The sequence below is a fragment of the Panthera uncia genome (genome assembly GCF_023721935.1).
Source record: "Panthera uncia isolate 11264 chromosome C1 unlocalized genomic scaffold, Puncia_PCG_1.0 HiC_scaffold_4, whole genome shotgun sequence".
In the NCBI taxonomy this organism is placed as follows: Eukaryota; Metazoa; Chordata; class Mammalia; order Carnivora; family Felidae; genus Panthera; species Panthera uncia.
In genome coordinates this window covers 91,759,593-91,773,511 of record NW_026057585.1, presented here as the reverse complement: position 1 = coordinate 91,773,511, position 13,919 = coordinate 91,759,593, and the positions used below count along the sequence as shown (strand labels likewise).

The 13,919-nt window shown below is 57.0% G+C and overlaps 1 protein-coding gene across 1 annotated transcript in view; it reads left to right on the top strand.

Annotated features, from left to right (window-relative positions):
- The window catches only part of IGSF21 (immunoglobin superfamily member 21), a 230,093-nt gene that overhangs the window by 30,333 nt on the left and 185,841 nt on the right, over nucleotides 1-13,919 (top strand). The gene's annotated exons all lie outside the window — the stretch shown is intronic.

The window sequence follows — 13,919 nt, the reverse complement described above, 5'->3', positions numbered from 1 at the left end:
CTCTCCCATCAGACTCAGGACCTCCCCAGGGAGGTCTGTGTCTCCCCAGGGAGGACTGTCTCTCCCCCATCAGACTAAGACTTATGATGTCAGGGGTTCTGTCTCCTCACATCAGAGTGGGAGCCCCCTGAAGGTAGAGTCAGCCCTCCAGCACCTTACCACATTTCAGTCTAAAGAGAATGTGAATGTCCATTCTGTGTCCGGTCCGTGATGTTTTCACATGGCTGTCTCTGGGAGAACGCATGCAGAGGAAGGAGGGCTGGATATGAGGGGGTCTCTGTCCCCCAGCCCAGGTTCTACGTCACACCCCTTCCCTGGGACAGGGCAACATCCCAGGAAGCCTGAATTGACTGGGGAGGACCGGGACCCCCAGGAAGCCTGAATTGACCGGGGGTTCCAGTCCTCCCCTGTCAAGTCACAGACCACACCTCCTCTGGACCCTCCTCCAGCCAGACCCTGCCCAGAGGTGGGGCTGCTCCCCATTTCCTCCCTGCCTAAGCTGCCTGCACTGAAGCAGCTGATTTGGTGCCACTCCCCATCCCTGAGGGCATCTGACCCCCTTTTCCTTCCACACCCAGCCTCTGCCTCTGCTCAAACGTGACCTGGCTTAGCCTGGGTCTGGAACCTTCTGGAAGCATCTAGATCCCGTCCCCCATACCCCTGAAGACACCACCAGGTTCTAGGTGACCAGAGTCACGAGTCTGACCAGAGAAACCTCTGCTAAACAGCCTCTCGAACCACCCAGGGAGAATGCCAGGGGCCCTCCAAAGTGAAAGCCCCTCACCCCATCTGAGGATTGCCGGCTGCAACCTCCCGCCCCTGGGCCAGCAGGGAGCCTGGACAGAGAAGGGTGAAGGCTGTGCTGGGAGGGGAAGGGTGCTGGTTCCCGTTGGGCCCCTTTTTCTGTGTGACCTTGAGTAAGACGTTTCGATCTCCGTGCCTCGGTTTCCCCATCTTTCAAGCTGGAGAATCGTGTTGCGAACAAAATGAGGTGCCCGAATAGGAGCCCCAGGGATGGGTTATTACTGTGAGTGAATCGTGGGTGCCTCAGAAAACCTTCCTTCCTGCTGCATTGGATTATCTGACTTTTAAAAACCACTTTTTTCCTCCCATTACAAAAGTAATACCCGAAAGCTGGAAATAATTTGGAGCATTTAGAAAGGCACAGAAAAGAAAATACCAGCACTCAGAGATGACCACCATTAACTCTGGGGTGATTATCCTGCCGGCCATTTCTCTGCCCGGAGGCACGGAATTTGGGGGCGAAAACATAAAGGAATTTATGTGAATTTTTCTTTTAAGTTATCATTGGAATGGTTTTTGTGGCAAGATGCTGCCTCTTTGCCTTTGTTCCTTGACCCTCGTGTGAGTGTCTGAAAGCCGCCCATTACCCTGTTTTTGCCACCAATTTCGTCGATTCATACTCCCTATAAACCACCATGGGGAACTTTATAGACCCACAAAGGCATTCAAAGTTAATGGTAAAACCAACCATGTGAAAAGCCACCATAAACCCCGCCTCCCTCCCTCCCCGGTGCCCTGAGTGCCCCAGCACCACCCCCCCAGTCCCCTTGAGGCTCCGGTTCCCTGCTGCCCCAGCAGGCCCTGGGCCCCAGGACAGGGACTGAGGCAGGGAGAGAGTCCTAGGGGTGACCTTCGCTCCGCCAGGACACGGAGCGCACACACGTTCTTGCCAGCACAACCCAGAAGCAGTAAATATTGGGGCTATAATTTATGTAGATGTTTTGGAATCCAAACAGAGGGGTGGGGAGGGCCTAATGAAATGGCATCTCTCATGTCGGCTTCTCAGGGCAGAGAACATAGCACGTTCATAATCTGCAGGGGCACTCGCTAGCCTGAGGACGGAGGTTAGATAAATCCCCCCGCTGGCTGCCCTTGGGCTCCCCTGCCAAGGTCAAGGCTCTGTTGGGGGGTGGGGCGGGTGCAGAAGTGGGAAGGACTTCAGCCACTCCTTTGTTCGTCCCTTCAGTAAATATTTGCAGGTTGTGTTCGGTCTCTTGCCCAAGCCCACCCGGGCAGAAAGATACAGAAGCCCAGCTTGGTCTTTAAGTGCAGATATGTGTGGCTGCTGCTAGGGCTTGGCGCGGAACCTGGCTTTGCTGTGTGACCTTGGGCCATTTCTCGCGTTCTCTGATCCCATTTAGACCCCCATCTAATGGACAGAAGGAGAGTGTTTAAGGATTGGGAGCCATACGGGGCAGAGGGGGCCTGTATGATAAATGATAGTTCCTCCTCACCCTCCATCATTTCCCAGTGGCCGGTAAACGGTGAGGGAAGACAGATCCCAGGTTTGGAGACTGCCCCTCGCTCTTTTTTGGCAAGTGACCTTGGCAGAGTCCCTCCAGAGAGCTTGGCTCCAAGGCAAGGAAGGGCTGTGGCAGCCGTGAAGGGCCAGGCTGCCCCCCCCCACCCCCCGCCAGCCCAGCCACACCCCTGCCACCTCCCCGTACCTGCACGGTAGAAGTCCTGCTTTGGGGCCAGGCCGGAGTGGGTCCTCTAAGCTAGAAGATCATTCCGTTTCAGCCTCCTTTGCTGGGCGAGGGACCTAGAACTGATTTCTGGCCAAAGTCAGAGCCACCGAGGGTCCCAGGTGAGACTGGAATCCGGCCCAACATCCCTGCCCGCCGCCCCCAAGCCCCCTCCTCTGCTTCTCTGTTCAGAGCCTTTGCATCTCTGTGCCTTAATCTTGATTGATCCTCATAGCAAGCCCTGTAAGGGCCCAGATAACATCACCCCCAATTAATAAATGAGCAAGGCAAGGCTCAGAGAGGTTAGGTGACATGCTCGAGATCGCAGAGCGAGTTCATGGCAGGGTCAGAAATAAAATGTGTGTCTCCTAAAAATGTCAAGACAACAACAAAGAAAATGGAGTCAGCCTTGATTCCTCTCTTTCTCTCATTCTCCCAGTCCGGCCAGAGACCAAGTCCCGGCCACGCTTCCCCCAGCGCATCCCGAGTCTCTCTGCTTCTGGGCACTGTGGCTGGTACCCCTGGTCCAGGCCACCGTGGGTCTGCACCTGCCGCGGCCTCCCCAGCTGGTCTCCGTGGCTGCCCCCCCTCACCCTCCAGCGCTCAGCTCCTCTGGTGTCCAGAGAGATGTTATTAAAATGTAAATCAGATCAGATTGCTTCCAGGCTTAAAACCCTTCAAGGCTCATCATTGTACTTGAAGCCAAATCCCACTCCTTACCCTGCCTCCTCCAGCTGTGGCCGCCCTCTCTGACCTCACCTTGTCTCCCTCTCCTGTATGTTGACGTTGTTCAGGCCACTCTGGCCTCCTGCTTTCTTCTCCACGGGCTAGGAGCTGTCCAGCCTGCAGGCCTTTGAACTTGCCCTTCCCTCCGCTTGGATCACTTGTAGCAGGATCTTCTCACGGCTGCTTCCTCCCCTTTCTGCAGGGCTCAATTTCAGTAAAAAAACCTAGGAGATGTCCTTCCTCCCCGGCCACCCCACCAAAATGCTTTCTCTCTCTCTCTCTCTCTCCCTCTGTCCCTCTCTTTCTCTCCCACTTTCTTCCTCTATGAACACATCTGGGCCATCCTTTAGGGTGCTTTTTGCTATCATTAGTGTTTTGCTTGGTCATTTGTCTGTTGTTGATCATCTGATTCCCCGGAGAGTTTGTTATTATTATTGAAAATGTTCTCCCTCCTACGTACCAGGACTGTTCTAGGCATGGATACACATGACTCGTTTTAAATTCACAACAGCTCTGTGAGAGAGGTACTATTAGTATATCCATTTTACAGATGAGGACACTGGAGCCCAGAGAGGTTAAGTAACTTGCCCAAGGCCACACAGCTAGTTAGTGCTCAAAGTGGGATTCGAAGGCAGCCTAGCTCTAGAATCCTGGCTGTGACCACACCTGAGTATAAGCCGCATCAGGGCAGGATTCCCGATCCCCGTTCCCCGCCCTGCGTCCCCGGTGCTTGGCACAAGGTCTGGCACGGAGAAGGTACACAGCACAGCGGTGGTTGGTCGGGTGAAGCTGTGCAGGCCACAGCGAGCAAGAAATCTCATATTCCAGCTTATTTCATTGCTTAGAAGGAACAGGGAAATACACGAAGAAGTAGAGAAAAACAAGCCTGTATCATTTGAAGAATGAACGTTTTATCCTTGAGTGAGTGAGGTGGTTTCTCTTCAAGTACAGAAACGAGTTAATGTTTTCTGCCCATTAAAAAAAAAGCCAGCGCGTAAACCCAATGCCTGAACTACGTGCCCATGAGCTCTTACGGCAACAGGACACACGCTCAGCATCCCGGGGACCCACGACGGGCCGTGCGCGTGGAGAGGGTTCAGGGGTCTGTGCGCTCCCTGAAGCACCCCTGCACCCCGCCTCACCTGAGCCCGCAGCCCGGCCAGCTGTGTACCACCCACGGGCACCCGCACCCGTGTGCCCGGTCTATGGCACAGCCCCTGTGCCAGTCGGTGCTGAGGACCGGTGAGCCTGTCGGGGAGGTGTGTGGACACAGTGGGGAGCACTTGGGGTTCAGGGGAGACCATGGGGCCTGGGACGGTCCCTAAGGCCTCAGGACGAGGGACAGACTCGAGCGGGCCTTGCCGGGCAAGGCTGACACGCACAGAGGGAGGGGGTGGGCATTCCGGCACGGTCCGGAGGCTCAGGCTCATTGCTGTGCTAATCATTAGTGTCAATACCGTGAGTGCCCGCGAATCAGGAGCTAATGTTGCTAGTAATAAGGGGCGATATATCCTGCCTCCCCTACCTTGGCTGGGTGCCCAGGGATGGACCTGCCTCCCCAGCGTCACTCAGCTAAATAGCTGAGTCCACGCACCGTGGGCTCTCGGTGGCAGGCCAGCCCCCGCAGCTTGCCCTAATGATGTGGGCAGGTCATGGAGATCTTGGGCGTCTTTGTGAGGGTTCTGCCGAGAACCTGGCTTCATTTTCCCATCTCCCCATCCTGGCTGCATCATTTTCTAGCTGTGTGACCTTGGGTAAGTCATGCTCCCCTTCCGTTCCTCATCTGTAAGATGGGAAATGCCCGTGGCGATACGCGTGTCCGTTACTCAGTGGCAAGAATGTAGGCTGTGGACCCAGGTTGATCTGGGGGTAGAGTCCCCCCGCTGCCACTCAGTCTGAACGTGGGCCTCTCTGAGCCTCAGTTTCTTCATCTGGAAAAGGAGGATAATGGCTGCCGTATGGGAGATTGGGAAGATTAGAGGTAGTGCATCTGTAACACCCGGCACCAGGGCGTGGGGGGAAATCTCGAGATACTTACGGTGGCTTAAAGCTGGGTTTCTGCTGGGCACCACCCACTGTGCCCAGCGCCGGAGATAATTGTCCCAGGATTCCGTTTTAGCTCCGGGCGTTGGAGGCAGTGTGGGGACAGGAATGCTGGCCTCCTTGCAGACTTGTGTGGGACGCTGGGTGGGGACAGGTGCACAAGTACCTAGTTCAGGACCAGGCGGTGCACAACCATTTGGGCCTTCCCTTCTCCCTGGATTCCAGAAGGGTAACAGTTGATGTCTCAGCACTTCCCAGGGGGCTGACATCCCTGAGTTCAGAGTCGGCCGGGTGATCTAGTTCATCCCATCAGAGCCAGCAACACCTTCCTGGGGCAGGTGTCACTTCCCCATGGTCTCAACACGTGGAGTCACGATGCCAGCACATTCTGGGCCATTCAAAATGGAGAGCGTCTGGTCTGCTGGCTGAGGCAAGAGCGGCCTGCCCTCAAAGCCCCCTCGCAGCTGCGACCACATCAGCCCCTCCACCTTGAACCTGCAGGGGACAAAGCAGGGGCGGTGCCTGTCCCGGTTAATGCCGGCAAAGACAAATTTGTGGGCAGGGTGTATAATCCAAGCAATGTGGCCAGATGGCGAAGGATGAGACTCAGCACTGTGCGTCACTGGGGCTTCTGAGTCCCCAGGGCCTTTGCGCGTGCTATGCAGTCCCTCACTTCCCTGAGATCTCTTTTCCCATGTTCTGTCCTCTGAGAGGCCTTCACTGACGGCTTATAATTGTCAGGGTAATTAATGCCAACTGCTGTAATAAAAAACTTCCAAACTCCAGTGACCTAACTCAGGAAGTGTATTTCTTGCTCAGGCAAAGTCAAGAGCATTTATACCTACTCAGAGGTTTACTCAGAGGCTCCCCTGAATGACTCACCTCTGAACAGTGGTTCAGGGATCCCAGGCTCTTCTGTTTTGTGTCTCTGTCTCTCCCCGCCCGCCCGTCACCCCAGGCCTCCTGGGGCTCCCCACCAGATGCTTTGCATTCAGCCGGCTGCAGACTCAGGAGAAAGACTACAGAAAGGACCTGAAGTGACACACGACGCTCAGGACTTCTTTCCGTTGACCACAAATAACCCAGTCACCCACTCTCCTTGACTGCAGGGCGGCTGGGAAACACTTCTGTCTGGATCCTGGTGGACACGAGCCATTTCTGCCCCACGACCTAATCAAAGATAACCTGGTAGTGTTTCCTATCACAAGGGTGGCCGTGGAAATTTGTCATCCAGACGGGACAGTGTTAAGGGGAAAGGGGTCACTAATGGTTATCCGCCAGACACAGGTCTTAAACCACAGTCGGCCCAGCTACCCTGGGATGTGTGGCCACCCTGCTCATCACTCCGGTCTCCTTGACCTGCTTTATTGCTCTTTGTCACCTTGTCTCTACGTGACGTTTCCCACCCACGTACCTGTTCGCTGTTATATTATCTGTCTTTCCCCCTAGGGTGTAGGGTCAGGGAGGGCAAGGATTTTTTTGTGTATGCTTCTATCCTCAGTGCCTGGGCCTGGGCCCGGCACATAATAGGTGCTCATCACGTGCTTGTCGAATGAATGAATGAGTGGATTTACTCGATCATCCCACAGATTTGGTTTGAGGACCGGCTCTGCATTCACCCACAGTGTCCCTGGCCCTCCCAGAGCTGAACTCCACTGGAGCAAACAGACTTTGCATCGGTGGGGGGGTGGGGTGGAGGCAACATTCAGGGGCTCCAGGAGGGGTTGCAACAGCTCCGCTGGGGAGGTGATGTTTGAGCAGAGGGTGTCTAGAAAGCAGATGCCACGGACGCCGTTCGAAACGGTCTGGAGCTCACAGTCCAGTTTGGCCTTTTAGATGCTGTGTGAGCCTGAGTGAGTTGCTTGGCCTCCCTGGCCCTCAGTCTCCACCTTTGGAGAGTGAGGCCGAGCATCTGTAGCTTTGCAGGCTGGAGGTGATGTCTGAAGGCCATCTTGCCCGAATGAGCCCGGCAGGCTGGTTGGGACCCAGCAAAGTGTCGCGAGTCGTCGCCAGTGTTTCTCTGGCGTAGATTTCAGACTTGGCTTCCATCATCGTGTGTTTTGGCTTTGGGCCACGCAGGGGACACGGAGGTGCTGTTCTGCTCGTTAAGCATCCCCTCAAAACCCACCAAGGACAGCTCCCAAGACCCCCGTGCGGGAGCCTTTAATGGGGTCCCCTGCAGTGTCACTCGGCCAGTTAGCGGATGTGTGCACCTGCACAGACCCAAACCGCAATGGGCCCAGCCACCCCAGGATGTGTGTCTTACGGGGCTAAGGCGAGGGTTAAAGAGATCATTCAACGCAAGAACCCAGCACGGCTCCGTCCCATAGCTTCAAGGTAGCACGGGGCAGACGTGCCCCGATAGCTGCGATGTTATCTCCAGCAACATGACAGCGCTGGGTCTGGGGGTCCTGGGTGAGAGCCCCCAGGGGGCATAAGGACCCCCTCCCCCAGAAGTGGCAGTAGTAGGGCCGTGTGGCCCTGGAGGGAGAGCGGCACCACCCCACGCGGTGTCTGTGTAACCCCCCATTTACCCAGGGAGCCAGCGTTTATCCCGTTTCATTGGCTACTGACAGGTTAGCAGCCCTCACATAGCATCAGGCCTGTGTGTTCATCTAACAGATGGGGATACTGAGGCCCAGAGAAGGGGAGGCCCTTCCACCGCCGTGTGGTGAACGAACTGTAGTGCCCGTCGGTTCCTAGGTCCGATGGCTTTCAGGTCACTTGTTCCCACCCTCTGAGCACACATTCCCCGTTTCGCCCCAGTCCCCACCACTCCCCAATGCCTCTCCCCTGGCCTGATTCTCTCGGTCATATCTCCTGCCTGATAACCATCTGCTTTTGCCTCCCGGCCTGGGCTCTCCTTCCGGTGGACTTTGATGGCATCCGACCTTGTGCTTTTCTCCCTTACGCTGAGCACACTGTTGCCCTCAAGGCCTGCCAGCCCCAATTTCCACTTTATATCTTTGCTCAAACCTCCCTCTCCCGCAAATACCTTCCCATGCAAAGCCCCCACACCCGCGGCTTCCTCAGATTCTGCTCAGGGATGGAGGAAAGCAGAAGAGAGAAGCTAACGGCCACACAGGCTTCTCTTCTCGGCCCTTAATACCTGGACGGGGGAGGCTAGGGTCAGCCCTGTCACCTCCCTGACTCTGTGCTGGGTCCTGCCCTGAGAGAACGTACATGCATTTCTGACCATGATGCACCTGGAGCTGAGAATGCCTCCCTTCCTAGGGAGAGCTGAGAGAGGGACTTTGTCCCCAGGGAGGGCCAGCTGTGAGGGGCTGGTGGTGGGCAGGGGTTGGGCAGATGCCCCCTGCAGGTCCCAGCTGAGGCTGTTAGAGCCAAGAGATCAGGACTGCTAGATTTACTCTTCCTCCAGGCAGCCCTCCAGGACCTTTGCCGCTAGATTTACCCTTCCTCCAGACAGCCCTCCAGGACCTTTGCAGATTCCAACTGGTCTCGGGAGTCTCCAGGAGTCCCTCCCCTAAGGAAGGGAGAGGACAGAAAAGAAGAGAGGAAAGGGGATGGGAGAAGAGGAAGAGAAGTGAGCACCGGGGAGGGGAGAGGCATTTTCTTTGGGCCTAAGGGGCTGAGCTCGAGTGCTCCTGCCTGGAATGCACCCCACCCTAACCACATCCTTCAAGTTCTAGCCCAGAAGCCGTTGCTCTGACTCCCTCCTCCCTTCCCTCTGCTCCCTGGTCCCACGGCACGTTGCCTGTGCCTGGATTTCATCCCTTATCTTTGTCGTCTGCCTCCTCACGACAGCGGGGCCCCTGGAGGACAGAGCCGACCCCTTACCCCAGCACAGGGTTCGGCCCGGAGAGACCCTCACTCGCGCATGGGAGCCGCCCCAGGAGTGATCAGAGTTTCAGTCCCGGCTCTGCCACGTTGGGGTCCTGTGACCTTGGGTGGGCCGTTAGCCCCTCGAGGCCTCTGCTCCTGCATCTCTAAAATGGGGATAACAGTACTTACCGGCTCTGTACGGTTGCCGTGGCAATAAGATCTGGCGTCCGTGTGCCATGAGCTTGGCACTTCAGGATTCATGCGGCAGTAACTGTAGCAAAGAGGGAGAAAGCAGACCCGCCCCGGGCCAGCTCTCCCCCCCCCCCAATTCAAGGGCGATTCTTCTGGGCCCCCAAAGGGGGAAGGGCACAGGGCATGTAGGATCCAGGCTCTTCGAAGAGCTGGGGTCCCTCACGGAGGGACTTAGCTCCACCCCAAAAAGCAAGGGATAGGGACACACGGGTCATCCTAGCAACCCTGAAATCAGGAAAGACTGACCGGCCCGGGGGCCGATGAGCAGCCCGGGGTGCAGCCTGGAGTGTGGCGGCAGGGCGGGGGGCGGGCCGGAGGGGGGCAAGCCAGGGCTGGGCCGTAACCTTGGGTGAGCCCTGCTCCCAGCCCCCTCCGGGAGGAAAGAGAAGCTAATAACCACAGTCGGTCGGGGAGGCTGGAAGCTTAATTGATTAATGTTGGTTCATGTTTTGACGGGCCCAGATGCCGTGCTGGTGAAAGGTGAAGTATTAATACATATAATATATAATTACGATGTACCACTGGCCTGGCAGCCTGTGTAAATAGTTACCCAGCTGGGAACTAATCCGGGTAAGTGGGCAGGCCGGCTGCCATCCTGGCGGGAGGGGCCGGGCTCCATGCACTGCCAGGGACCATTCTGCCTGGGTGGGGAGAAAAGGTGGTTTCTTTCTCACCGACCTTTAAGAGGCGGCAGCCGGGCTGGCAAGAAGAGCGGGTGGGTTGAATGCTCACTGCTGGCTAAGCGCTGTTCGCACCTGACCCCGCTTCCTGCTTTCTGCGTCCCCGTCCCCTCCTCTCTGCCCAGGAGGAAACACTTTCAGAGAGTGTGAGTAACTTGCTTAAGGATGCACAGCCCATGGTAGGGGGGCGGAGCTGGGATTTAAATCCAGGCCCACCAGGCTCCAAGCCTGAGTGCTGTTTCCTGGGGGAAGACAAGAGCAAGGCCACCCCCGCCCCCGCCCCAGGACCCCCCTGTAATGAAGATGCTGAGGGAGGTCTGCTGCATCCTGGGTCCTTCTCCCTAACGTAATGTGCAAGCTCAGAAACGAGGTGTCAAAGAGGGAGGTTGAAGGCAGACCTCAAGCCGCTCTGGCCTCCCCGACTAGCAGGCTGCACGGTTCTCATCTCTGAGGGGAAGCACAGCATGGCCAGGAGGCCACAGTCATTGGTGTGAGGGACAGCAGGTGTGGGGCTAGGAGGGGCTGGGTGAGCGGGGCTGAGGCCTTGGAGGGGGTGTGCCCAGAACAACATTCAGATTCAAAAGGACCTTCCTGGCTTTCCGGCTGTGCCTTCCTAGCCCGGAACTCCCCAGCCCTCCAGCCTTCTCTGCCCCTCAAGGACTTTCTGGGGTGTGGAAGGTTCTAGCCTGGTCTCGGGAGCTCCGGCACTGCCTGGCTGGCTGTCTCCTGGCCTGGGCTGAGCAGGAACCTGGTCGCGGTGAGTCCTCTGCACAGTGAGTTCGGGCGGTGAGCTCTCGTTGTCCTTCCAGCGCGCCAGGGCCTTGCTGGGCAGCCCCCAAGCCGGGCACTCCGCGGGCAGGCGGACTCACCCCCCGTCCGTGGTCTCCCGTCGTCTTCTGGGCGTGTGTGCGCCCCGGCTTCCTGCCTCTCGGCAGGCCTGGTACTCAACACTGAGGCTCACCTTCAGGGATGCTGCCTGCCGGTCGGGCCCTTCTTCCTCTTCCTCCCCCGGGGGCGCAGCTGAGAATGGGATGCTATGTGCCTATTTTGCAGATGATGCGATTGAAAGAAGTTAAGTAACTTTCCTGGGGTCACGTGTTCGCTTTGTCGGCCTCCACACCCCGTGATTTCCCCACTTGCTCAGGTTGCCTCTTGGATGGATGGATCTTCCAGGGGAGGGATGTTTCTCCCAGCCAACCTAGGCTCCCTGGGGAAAGAGCTGGGTCTCCTCCATAGAACAGGCATTTGCTCGGAGCGGGAACTCCTTCTCTGCCAGTAGATTAGAAGTTTCCTGAGGGCAGAGGCTGTGCCTCTCCAGTCAGCCTGGGACTCTCCAAAGGCAGGACCCTGTCTTCTCCGCCGGACTGGGCATATCCTAGTGTGGGGTCATTGCTTTCTCAGCAGACTGAAATCTTCCTAAGGGTAAGCTGGGTGCCTCCTGCATCCGACTGAGAGCTCCCTGAAGGCAGGGGTATGTCGGAAGTCCCTCAGTGTCTCCGCCTGTGCCCTGTCCCCGACCTCACCCCAGCCCGAGGACCCTCTGCCCCTGACTCGCCCTCGGCCCAAGCAGAAGCTGCCAACGGGCCGCTAAGCCACAGCTCACCCCGGGCATTAAGCATTAATTAGCGTTGCCGCTGGTAAGTGTTTCTTCCCATTTATGCAGATCGGCGAGGTAAGAGGCATATAATGAAGTGTTTGTGGTTTAATACTGTGCAGTAGGAAGGAAGATGAATTTTAATTACTGGCTCCTAATTGGATGGACGGCTTGTTAATATCCTTCTGATGGGATGTCTGAGCCCCGGCTGCCCACCCACCCGGGCCCAGGTGTCTGCCAACCCATCCCAGGGCTGTGCCTCTGGGAGCCTTCCTGCCTTGTCCTTGTGCAGGGGTCATGCCGGCCATCCCTCTGTCTCTGCCTTTGGAATTCTACTGGAGGCTTGTCCTCTCTCTCCCACCCCCCCTCCACGCCCCTTCTGCCTTTTGCAGGGCCCTGGGGCTCAAGCCTCGATCCCCACTGTGCACGTCTTCCCTCTCTGAGCCTTGGCCAAGTGCCGAAGAGTATGGATGAGGGGCAGTGGGAAACCTGCAAGGTGGTGCGGTTAGAAGAGGTTTTTCAGAAGGGTGGAGATCCTGAACCATCAAGAGATGGAGAGGGGACAGCCCGGGCGGAACCTGGAGGAGAGGGAAGTGTGGGGTGTGGGGCGCGTTGGGACATGGGCGCTGCCCGAGTTAGGGGGGTGCTGGGGCCTGGTTGAGGGTCCCTGCCCTGGGTTACTGGAGAACTCTTGGGTCTGATGGCCTCTCTGCCTGGCCCCTGCCACCTACATCGTAGTGTCTGTCACGTGGTGCTGTCACTGCACGTTTTGCATCCACCGTCCAGGTGTGAGCTCCGTGGAGTACAGGCTGCTCTGTTTGTTCCCCCCGTGGCCCCGTGTCCAGTGTGGCTCTGGGACCCTCTGCTGGTCCAAGGCAAATTTTGCCCGATGAAAGAATGAGCAGCAAATTGGGCCCGGTTCAGGCTGGATCTGTCTGCTGAGGGTGTCCCAAGGCAGGGTACCCTTGGGAATCTGGAGAGGGCAGGCACTGGGGAGCCATGCAGGACTCTAAACAGGGAGCGGACGAAATACTGTGCTGTGGCATCTCTGTGGGCTCCCTCTGCCTCGTCTCTCACCTCCCTCCGCTTTGAGCCTCTGACTCCTGACATGGTCCCAAGTCTCCAGGTGACAAATTCGGAAGCACTTATGGATCCTCTAGGCTGGGCGGAGTGTGAGTGAGAATTGAAAAGGGCAGGGCTCAGCGGGGAGAAGGAATCTCTTCTCACCGGGAATTCTGCTGAACTGGCTTCAGAAGTGTTATCAACAAGGAGAACTGGAGACTAGGTCCCTTGTAAGACAAGGAATAGTCTCCTTGGAAGGAGACGCTGGCATTTGAAACCAGCTTTGAGACCTAGCCAGCTCTGTAGTCTTTCTGAGCCTCAACAGGCTAATCTGTAAAATGGGCTAAACCTACTTTGTGGGCTGTGTTGAAAGAATAAATGACGTGAAGCATTTCCAATCCTCAGGACATAGTAGGTGATCAATAAATGAGAGGTGTTGTGACTAGATCTCGCACAACACAGAGAGAGAGAGACAGACAGACAGACAGAGACAGAGACAGAGAATGCTTACTTAATTCCTGGGAGTCTGGGCTTGCTCTCCTGGGTGCAGCTTCCTGGGGAGAAGCACAGGTGTACAACTCAGGGCACACCTACCTGGCTCTGTCACGTGCTAGCCCGGTGACCTTGCCTGTTACCCTCCCCACGTCGTAATGTGTCTGTTGATGAGATGGGAGTCCCGTGGCACATACTCACGGGGTCTGGGGACGCTTAAATAAGGAACTAACTGCCCAGGAAGTGCCTGATGTTCGGTGAGCTCCTGTGGCTTAGAGGGAACGAAGCAAGTCGCTTTCCCGTTGCGAACTCCGGCTCCCTCGTTCTACCCAGGATCAGAGTCCCTGCCTAGACACTCGCACGGAACCCTCGCGAAGACCGCAAAAGCAGTCACCATGCAGTCTCCTAAACTGTAAAGTGCCAGGTGTGAGGTTTACCGGGCTCAGGTGGCCGTTCCTGGCAGCCGACTGTGCTGGCTGGCTGGGAGGTGGCTGTGCCCTCCTGGGCCCCCTCCACCCAGCTGGACACCAGGAAGTGATGGTGGGCGCAGAGCCTCGGGTTCTGGCTCTGCTCCCACCACCTCTGCCCTCCGTTTCCCACCCACAGTCCCCGGGGCCCTCCGAAGCGTCAGGAAGGAGGGACAGCCAACATTCACTGAACACCGTCCGTGGGCAGCAGGCGGTAATCGGCAGATAAGGAAACTGAGGCAGCATGTCTGAGGTGGTGCAGTGACTCCGGCGCAGTGCTCTCTCCTCTGCGCCTGCGGGCACCTGCTCCGTGGTCCTACCCGAGTCC